The sequence below is a fragment of the Dasypus novemcinctus genome, chromosome 3 (genome assembly GCF_030445035.2).
Source record: "Dasypus novemcinctus isolate mDasNov1 chromosome 3, mDasNov1.1.hap2, whole genome shotgun sequence".
In the NCBI taxonomy this organism is placed as follows: domain Eukaryota; kingdom Metazoa; phylum Chordata; class Mammalia; order Cingulata; family Dasypodidae; genus Dasypus; species Dasypus novemcinctus.
This window is the reverse complement of record NC_080675.1, coordinates 68,731,397-68,740,632: the sequence shown is the minus strand read 5'-3', so window position 1 is coordinate 68,740,632 and position 9,236 is coordinate 68,731,397. Positions and strand designations below refer to the sequence as shown.

The 9,236-nt window shown below is 39.7% G+C and overlaps 1 long non-coding RNA gene across 1 annotated transcript; it reads left to right on the top strand.

Annotated features, from left to right (window-relative positions):
* The first annotated feature begins 237 nt into the window (after positions 1-237).
* LOC111761898 (uncharacterized) lies at positions 238-8,490 on the top strand. Its single transcript, XR_009185370.1, has 4 exons — positions 238-403; positions 5,318-5,378; positions 8,131-8,233; positions 8,321-8,490. It is a non-coding gene; the product is annotated as an uncharacterized lncRNA (long non-coding RNA).
* The last annotated feature ends 746 nt before the right edge of the window (positions 8,491-9,236 follow it).

Genomic DNA, 9,236 nt, shown 5'->3' with positions numbered 1-9,236 from the left:
GGGGGATGGTTAGGTTGATCACGTAGGCTGAGCTTTTTCGCGCCATACTGCCTGATTGGTGGGGATTAAACAAAGGGAGAAGGGCTCAGAGAGGAGGAAGAAGATGTGGTGTAGCTGGACAGGGCTAGGTTGCTATTCTGTTTGACCTCGTGGTCAGCGGCCATTCCGTTCAGCTGTGTGGTTGCCTTAGAGACAGCGTGTCAGCAACTGATAAGCCATGCCTTGTCGGCTGTGCACAGGGTGCTCTTGGGCACTTTTATTCTCCTACACTCTCTGATATGAAATAAGTAAACCAAGCTGTCTCAGAGAGCTACAGACTGGATGATAGGTTTAAAGGAAATTGGGAGGGAGAGAAAGATTGCAAGCTGACGCCTACATGGGTGAAATCTATGATAAGCTGGAGGTAAGTATTTGTACAGGGAAAGGATAAGATGGGAGCATAGGGATAACTTTGGGTTAGGCTTTGCGGGCTAGAGGGGGCTAGGGTTGGGAGGATGGGTCAGATGGCCCAAGGAATTGGGAGGTGGGCTGGGGGGAGCAGTTGAACATGTGAGATTGTCAGGTATGTGGTTGAAACTATAATGTTGAGAAAACTCTTTAGAAAATGTAATAAAGAAGAATTACCTGTTTAAGATGCTTAAGGCGGGGGGGGGGGGGAAGGGGGGAGGGGGGAGGCATCTGGCATAGGGGCAAGCTTCTAGGGAGTGTGTGAGTACTCATTTTTCCATAGTGTGTTATATCATTGGATGGAGACTCATACAGTTAGTGTGAAGATGTACCCACATCCTGGGAAGGCCTGATGTTCTCAAACGGAGGGAATTGTCTCTCGAGAGAATTGGTAGCTCCCAATGGGTTAGGGCAGTCTAGTGTGTCATGCCCTCAGCATTGCTGCAAGTATCTGTGAATCTGATCTTTCAAGTAGTGAAGATTGATTGTCACTGTGGGCCTTGAGGGGAGGGGGAGAGACGTACGGAATAGACGGAAGCAGGGTAACTGGGGGGCAAAGGAAGTGTTGCACAAGATCATGAAATGATAAATATAGGACATGTTAAATTTCACCAAAAATGTATAAAAGTCTATAGGCTAAAATGTAAACCATAATGTAAACCATAAGGTAACTAAAAATTTAGAAAGTTGTGCAGTCTAAAATGCAAACCATAAATCCAAAATGGAACTATGTTTGAAAGCTATGTTTCAAAATTTGTACATCAGCTGCAGCAAATATAACATGCACATGTAAAATGATCATTGCTGGGGAAGGGGGAAAGGGTTTGGTGTTTGATACATGCGAGTTTCCTATATTGTTTACGTGAATTACTGTGATCTAAAGCTTTTGTGAAGACAAAATTAAAAATTAGAAAGAAAAAAAAGAAAGGATGTAGACACTGAGGGAAAAATGAAAGAAATTGCCTTGCCACAGTACATACAGGGCAACACCTATTGTAGTAATGAAAGGCAAAACATCAAAAACAAAGCTTTATAATATTTTTCATTTTTAATACCCCAATGTACTTTTACTTTTTCTAAATTAATATGTATTCTATTTCTAATCTTTAAACCCATCACTATATTTCATTTCCTATTAATTGAACTTGGCAATATATTGAGCACATGGTTGGGAAGGAGTTCTCCACAGCATGTATATAGGGGACATAAAAATGTTCACATATATGCCGGGTATTTTCATAGTAGTTACAGTTACAAATGACAACTGAGTGAGTGCTGAGTTCCTACCCAGGGAAGCTCTATCACATTCCCCAATGGAACAGCAACAATCCCCCAAGTGCAACGGCAAAGACCAATGAAGAAGGATGGTCCAATGATGAGCCCTTGATACTGATGTCTATGCTTATAAACCTGTGTGCCTGAAATATGCACTAGGCCTAGAGCTGCAGGGCGCCTAAGAGTTACCTCCTGAGAGCCTCCATGTTGCTCAAATGTGGCCACTCTCTAAGCCAAACTCAGCATGTAAATGCATTACCTTCACCCCCAGCGTGGGACATGACTCCCAAAGATGAGCCAAGGGATTACTACCAACCACTAACTGGTGATGCAACTACCAAAGAGACCTTGAATAAAGGGTCAACTCAGACCAGCAGAATATCTCAGCCTACATGTGCAATCATGTGTTAAAAACTGCTTTTTGACCTTGAATAAAAGGAAGAAATGGCAAAGAAAAATGAGTTTATATGGCTAAGAGTCTTCTAAAAAGAGTCGGGAGGTCACCAGAGGGGTCATGCTTATGCACACCTCAGCAGGACCCCAGAAACAGCCAAAGTAGATACAACCCTAGGTACTGTTTCTCCTGAAGGCTATGGAGGCCCACCAGGTATATGGTCATGGTAGATGGATTTGGAGTTCTGTGCCATGTCAGAGGGCCCTACTTTGGGATTTGTGCTCCTGAATGTGATGGAGCTGGACTAGAAAGATGTGACCTTTCTACACATGCCTCTTCTGTCACTTTTACTGAACCTGTGGTTGATGCTAGGGATGGTGTATACTCAGGAGACTTGAATCTCTGGACTGCCCATGCGCCAGCTGGGCCCTGAGCCTCATCAGAGTTGTAACTCCTACCCTCTGGTTTGTTGGACTTACCCAGGTCAGCTAACAGGGAGGTGAATATGGTCAACCACCACACCAGGAAACCGAGAGTGCCTACAACTGCCAGCAGGAGAATTGCACCCATCTTCCATGTGGTATCTAAGCCCCTTCTCAATATAGAGGTGGAGTGGACATCACCATCCCAGGGTCCACAGGATGGAGGAATAAAATATGGATTAGAGAGGACTTACTGATATTCTACTATGGAATTATTGTGACTAGTAATGGAAGAAATGGTAGCACTGATGTGGAGAAAATGGTCATGGTAGTTGTTGAGGGTAGGGAGAGAGGAGAAGAGATGTGATGTGGGGGCATTTTGGGGACTTAGAGTTGTCCTAAATGATATTGCAGGGACAGAAGCTGGACGTTAAATAACCTGCCATAACCCTCTGAATGTACTGGGGAAGAGTGTAAACTACAATGTAAACTATTATCCATGTGGTGCAGCAGTGCTCCAAAATGTGTTCACCAAATGCAATGAATGTGCCACCATGATGAAAGAGGTTGTTGATGTGGGAGAAGTGGGGTGAGGGGGGGTGGGAGTATATGGGAACCTCATATTTTTTTAATGAAACATTTTTTTGTGACCTGTGTATGTTCAAAAAGATACAATTTAAAAAATTGATGGGGTTGGGGGTGGGGAGTGGGGTAAATGGGAACCTCTTAGGTTTTTAATGTAACGTTTTGTGTGATCTATTAACTTTAAAAAAAGATAATTTAAAAATAAATTAAAAGAAATAAATAAATAAACCATCTACCACAAGAAATCAGCTCTCCAATACAGCACAACATTCTAATTCGTTGTCATTAGCATTTCATTGAGAACAGAAATGAGGGAAGGATATGTAGTGTGCAAGAAAGTATATGAGGTATAAGAGGGAGATCAACTGATTGCAATGAAATTAAAACCTATCACTTCCCACTCCCCACTTTCTTCTCTGCCCATCTTCACTAGGAACTGCAAATATATATAGATAGATAGATAGATATAGATCTAGACATAGATTCAGATATAGATATAGATATCTATATCTATATATAGATCTAAAAGAAAATATACAGGCTGGTCCTTTCATTTCAGACAATTCTGTAGGAGGCCTAAAAGATTCTAATTTTTCATGGACCCCACTTCAAATGCCATTATGATAGGATGATACTGAATAGCTGCTTAACTGCATTAGAACCAGAGAACATACAGGAACCAGAATTTAAACGCTCTCACCTTCAGATTCCTGTATAAACTAGGTTATAATTCTTTAAAACACAGTAAGGACTCAAGCTCACACTTCTTGTACTGCAGTAAGGAATAAACACGTGGGAGTGTTTATAACTATTTATTTTCTTCTGAACATCACCTTGATTGATGTTAGAATATTAACCCAGGTAAACAAGTTTTCAAGCAAGAAAAAAAAAATAATGGTTTAGCTATTGGCTATATTACTCACCCACAGCAGAAAAGAGAGGGGAAAATTATTACTATTGAAAAGTGCTGAAGAAAAAACATATTTACCCATCTATAAAGCCTGTTTCAAGGTTTCCTTATTTTAACACAGCATCATTGATCAACTGTGCTGACTTTGCCTTTTGGCAACTCATTTAAAGGAAGACATTCCAGTAGCTGCGATCTAAAGTAATGTTTACCACTATAGTTTACATTTAACATATTGTTATTTTAAGAGATATTTTATTTTGTCATGTTGAGATATTGGTATTTTTTTTCCTTTTAATTTCAAAATGGCCAATTCTTAAAGTCTGTCCTTTAAGTTTTCCAAATCAGATCTTTTTTTAGAGTATGTTAAATAAATAACGTAGGAAGAATAGAATAATAAGCTCAAGGTAAGATGAGGAAACCAACATTACAGATTGTTACACTGTAATGCCAATGAAATAAAACAATTCCAATTTCCCAGCCTATTTTCTAGAGGAAATTCAACTCAAGTGGTTAGTACAAAAGTAAAAATAATAGGAATTAGTAAAATATTTACCAGTGATGACAGTACAATTTCTTGTTTCTATTCTAAGTAGGAGGAAAGGTTTGTGATTCATTTTCATTTAACTTCATTATCAGCATGTATCTCATTTGTTTGGAAATTGTATGGATTCTCTATATATGTTGTAAGGAATGAGATTTTCTTGATAGAAAGTGAAGTCATCAGGTTAGATGAGTCTCCATGAGGAAATCAGTTATATCTTTGCTTCCCGGTAGGATTCATTTTCTAGATTTCCTTAAAAGTTAAGCTCAAAGATTTCCAGAAATAGATATTTCACCTTAGCAACAAACTCCCTTGCAATCAGTGCTGCACAGGGGGAAGAACACAGGCTTTATACTTAAAGAGATCTGAGTGACTAGAAGGAAAAAAATATTCAAAGAGGAGAGAAAAGTGAAAGGAGTGGTAGGTGGTAAAGATTTAATGTAGAGAACACGAAAATGAGAAAGAGAGGGAGGAGATGAGGGAGGCCAAGAAAAGAGACATATGTGTATTATTACCAAACCAACAAGATTTAATTTTAATATTTATTTTATATCCCACCTTTTTCCTGAAGGTTTTAATCAGGTTGGAATATCCATTATTATCAAATGCCTAATTTTTTAGGAAAAAAACTATTGAGATTATTAGTAACATTTCAAATAAAACTAGACTTGCATCCATATCTGAAAATGTCTTTTCAAAGTTATTATAAGCTATACCTTTACAAAATGCCTACATTGTTTCAGAACAATGAAGAATGTTCACCGGATGAAGAAGAGGTTTACCACATGATGTTCTTACAGAAGGGTAAGCCAAACCTTAATGCCTTATTAAAGTGATTCTCTTTCATAGATTAGTTGCTACAAGGTATTAAATAGCTTTTCCATCTGACATACTAGAAATTATCCACAAATCCAGTTAACAGGAATCATCTAGTATATTTTTACTATGTTCTGAAAATTATCTTATAGAAATATGACAGTGAAACTGCATTCTGTAAGAAAATAAATCCTAATAGCAAAATTTACCTATTCCAGGTAAATTTTTGCTTTTCTAATAGAGAGGGAACAAAAACTCCTTTTGCCTAAAATATCACCTGCAGTCATTCAACCTTGCAAAAAACCCTTTCCTGGATAAGAGGTATTTATTCAGTTTTTCAGTGCAGTGCACTGAGTTAGGTTTAGAAGTTCTACAGAAACTTCGATGACACACAAAAAGCATTTTCCTTATCCTTGTAGCAATCATGCAGTGATATGTAGTGGTGTTATTTGTATGACCTTGGGAACCTAATTTCTAAAGTTGTTGAAGTACTAGTTTTTGTCTAGTCGGCTTAGTGCAAAATAACAGGCTGTCCTCCTCTTCCAGTAACTCCGATCCTGTTCCATTTCAGTTGTGCACAATGGATTGGGATATGGCAAAGACGCTGTGTGTGTGTGTGTGTATGCACATGCATATGAAAGCCATCTAGAAAAAAGACTAGAACCCCTGAAGAAAAATCATTTAAACTTATTTCCTGAAGACACAGTAGGGCAGCAAAACTGCTTTCGCAGTCTTTCTTTCACATGTTGTATCATATAAAATAAGTTAGCAAAGCTGGTAAGTGCTTCTCTTAGCAAATCAACAACTGAGAAAGAAGCTTTGCTATTGACAATCAGGTCCTACATCACAGCAACTATCTTTTAAAGGGCTCTGGCTGTCATCCTCATCACATCAGTGAAGCATATTAATCTATTCCATATTGTTTGGCAAATCTGTGGATAACTTTCATCTTATCTCCACAGTGATTTTAGAGGAATTAATTTTGAAGTGGCATTGTTTAGTGGGAAACAAGAACTAAACTTTCTAATTAGGGGTGGGGGTGTATTGGATACAAAATGACCCAACATCCTTTTAATCTATGGTTCCCAAAATTTGGATCATCAAAAAACATGTAATTTCCTACACAGGTGATTTATGCAGTAAACAACCTACACAAACACACTTAGCAGACCCAGAGACTCATTTAGGTTGTTGTTGTTATTACTATTAACAATAGGTGCCATTTTTAAAAATCAATTACCATGGTTTTTCAGAAAAGGAAAAGTCAATATGAACATCCAAAAGTAGGAAGTACATAATCTCAGCATTAAGCATAGATTTTTAAATTAAGAAATTTTAGCTTCTTGAAAAACTCACTGCATTAGCCTTACATCACATTCTCATTATATCACAGACTGGTGAAAAGAAAACTTGTCATGAACAAGCATTTTCCCATAGACTGGAGTTTGGAAAATACTGCTTTAAGTGTTACTTAATAAAAAGTTAAGGGGGCGTCAGACTTCGCCCAGTGGTTAGGGCATCCGTCTACCACATGGGAGGTCTGCAGTTCAAACCCCAGTCCTCCTTGACTCGTGTGGAGCTGGTTCATGCACAGTGTTGATGTGCGCAAGGAGTGCCCTGCCATGCAGGGGGGTCCCCGCGTAGGGGAGCCCCACGCGCAAGGAATGCACCCCGTAAGGAGAGCCACCCAACGTGAAAGAAAGTGCAGCCTGCCCAGGAATGGTGCCGCACACAGGGAGAGCTGACACAAGATGACACAACAAAAAGAAACACAGATTCCCATGCTGCTGACAACAACAGAAGCAGACAAAGATGCAGCAAAATAGACACAGAGAACAGACAATGGGGGAGGGGGGAGGAGGAAGGGGAGAGAAATAAATAAATAAATCTTTAAAATGAAAAGTTAAGGGGAGCCAATGTGGCTCAGTGGTTGAGCGCTGGCTTCCCACATATAGGTCCAGGGTTCAATCCCCAGCCCCCGGTACCTAAAAAAAATTAAAAGTTCTTCTAACATTTGATGAAAATTAAGGTTTATAATTTCTGCAGTATGCAATTTCCCTGAAAGAATGACTTACCTATGTCTGCCAAAATCACTGACAGATTTTGACTGCAAGCCGTGAAACAGGCATTTGTGTGACTAATGGCCTGGCATATGCTTTTACTTGGTAGTTGAGTGCCAATATTTTATATAGGTGGTTGACTTCAGACTCAGAAGTTTCTCTTTAAATGATTCTTTTTTTTTTTAAAAGATTTATTTTTATTTATTTAATTCCCCTCCCCTCCCCCGGTTGTCTGTTTTCTGTGTCTATCTGCTGCGTCTAGTTTCTTTGTCCCCTTCTGTTGTCGTCAGCGGCACGGGAAGTGTGGGCAGCGCCATTCCTCGGCAGGCTGCTCCCTCCTTCGTGCTGGGCGGCTCTCCTTATGGGTGCACTCCTTGCACATGGGGCTCCCCTACACGGGGGACACCCCTGCGTGGCAGGGCACTCCTTTCGCGCATCAGCACTGTGCATGGGCCAGCTCCACATGGGTCAAGGAGGCCCGGGGCTTGACCCCGGGACCTCCCATGTGGTAGACGGACACCCTAACCACTGGGCCAAAGTCCGTTTCCCTTTAAATGATTCTTGAATGAGACTCTGAAAACAAAGTAATTCCTATGGTTTCTATGGATTTATTATCTCTAGACTACCCATCTCTTCCTTACCCACCCCATTATCAAACACTTCCCTTCTCATTTCCACAGAGAGAATCTTCCTGAAGTGGAGAACTGAAGAAATAAAATGTGGGTTACCGGGGATGGGATATTTGAACCGTGGACAGGCAAAGACACATCAGTGAGATAAATAGTATGAAATGTTATTTATGCCCAGATACCAATGTAGACCCAAAGAGTTAGTTTTTGCAAATCAAGTGAGCTCCTCTTCTTTATCCAGGAACTGCTGCCCTTCCAGACTCAGCTAGTCATTCTTCTGAAGACTTTTCCAGGAACTGCTGCCCTTCCAGACTCAGCTAGTCATTCTTTTGAAGACTTTTCTTGCCCTTCTCCTTCTTACACAGAACAAAGGATAAATTAGATAAAGTTAAAAAAATAAAACAAAGTGAGGAAGGCATCAAATTAGTTCTCAAGATATGTTTGTTTGTGAACTCTTTAACTCTTAACATGTTTTCCATAAATGGGTGATGACATTAGCTCTATACTTGCTAGCAAATAACTCAAGGGCAGAGGCGCAATCCATTTTTAACTCAGTGCTTAAGTGTTTATAAAAAAACAATTGGAAAAGAGAACACAGTATTAACATGAAAGAGAAATTTCCCCTGTGGGTCCTCATAAAGAGAAACTATGCAATGTAGTGAAAAACATTAACAACAGCCTCATAGTAAACACACTTGGTTTCAAAGATCTGTTCCTTCTAACATCACTTAGCATAAGTTTAGACACATTTCCATGAGAACCAGAACAGTGTTCCAGAATTTCTGCTTGTCTGGCTTACACAGGGTAGATTTAAGAGTAGCAACATAATTGGACAGACCTCATGTCCTTCAGACAATCCTTCATAAATATTGTTTCTCCCAGCTGAGTTTCTGATAAGTGTTGAATGGCAGTGAGTCAAAGATTATGTTCCCTGACAAGTACCTAGAGTGCAGCTATTCTATTTTTCCGGTTAAGTGCAAAGCCATATGTTTTAACAGCTCCTCAACCCAGAGGCCAATTGACATTCTCTTATGAAAGTTGACGAGTCTGACAAGAACAAATGCCTGAAGAGAAAGTCACTCCATCTGCACATCAAGAAAAACCAGGAGTACTTATGTGTCGGGTCAAGATTCCTTTCCAAAGGTAGTTTGATGTAC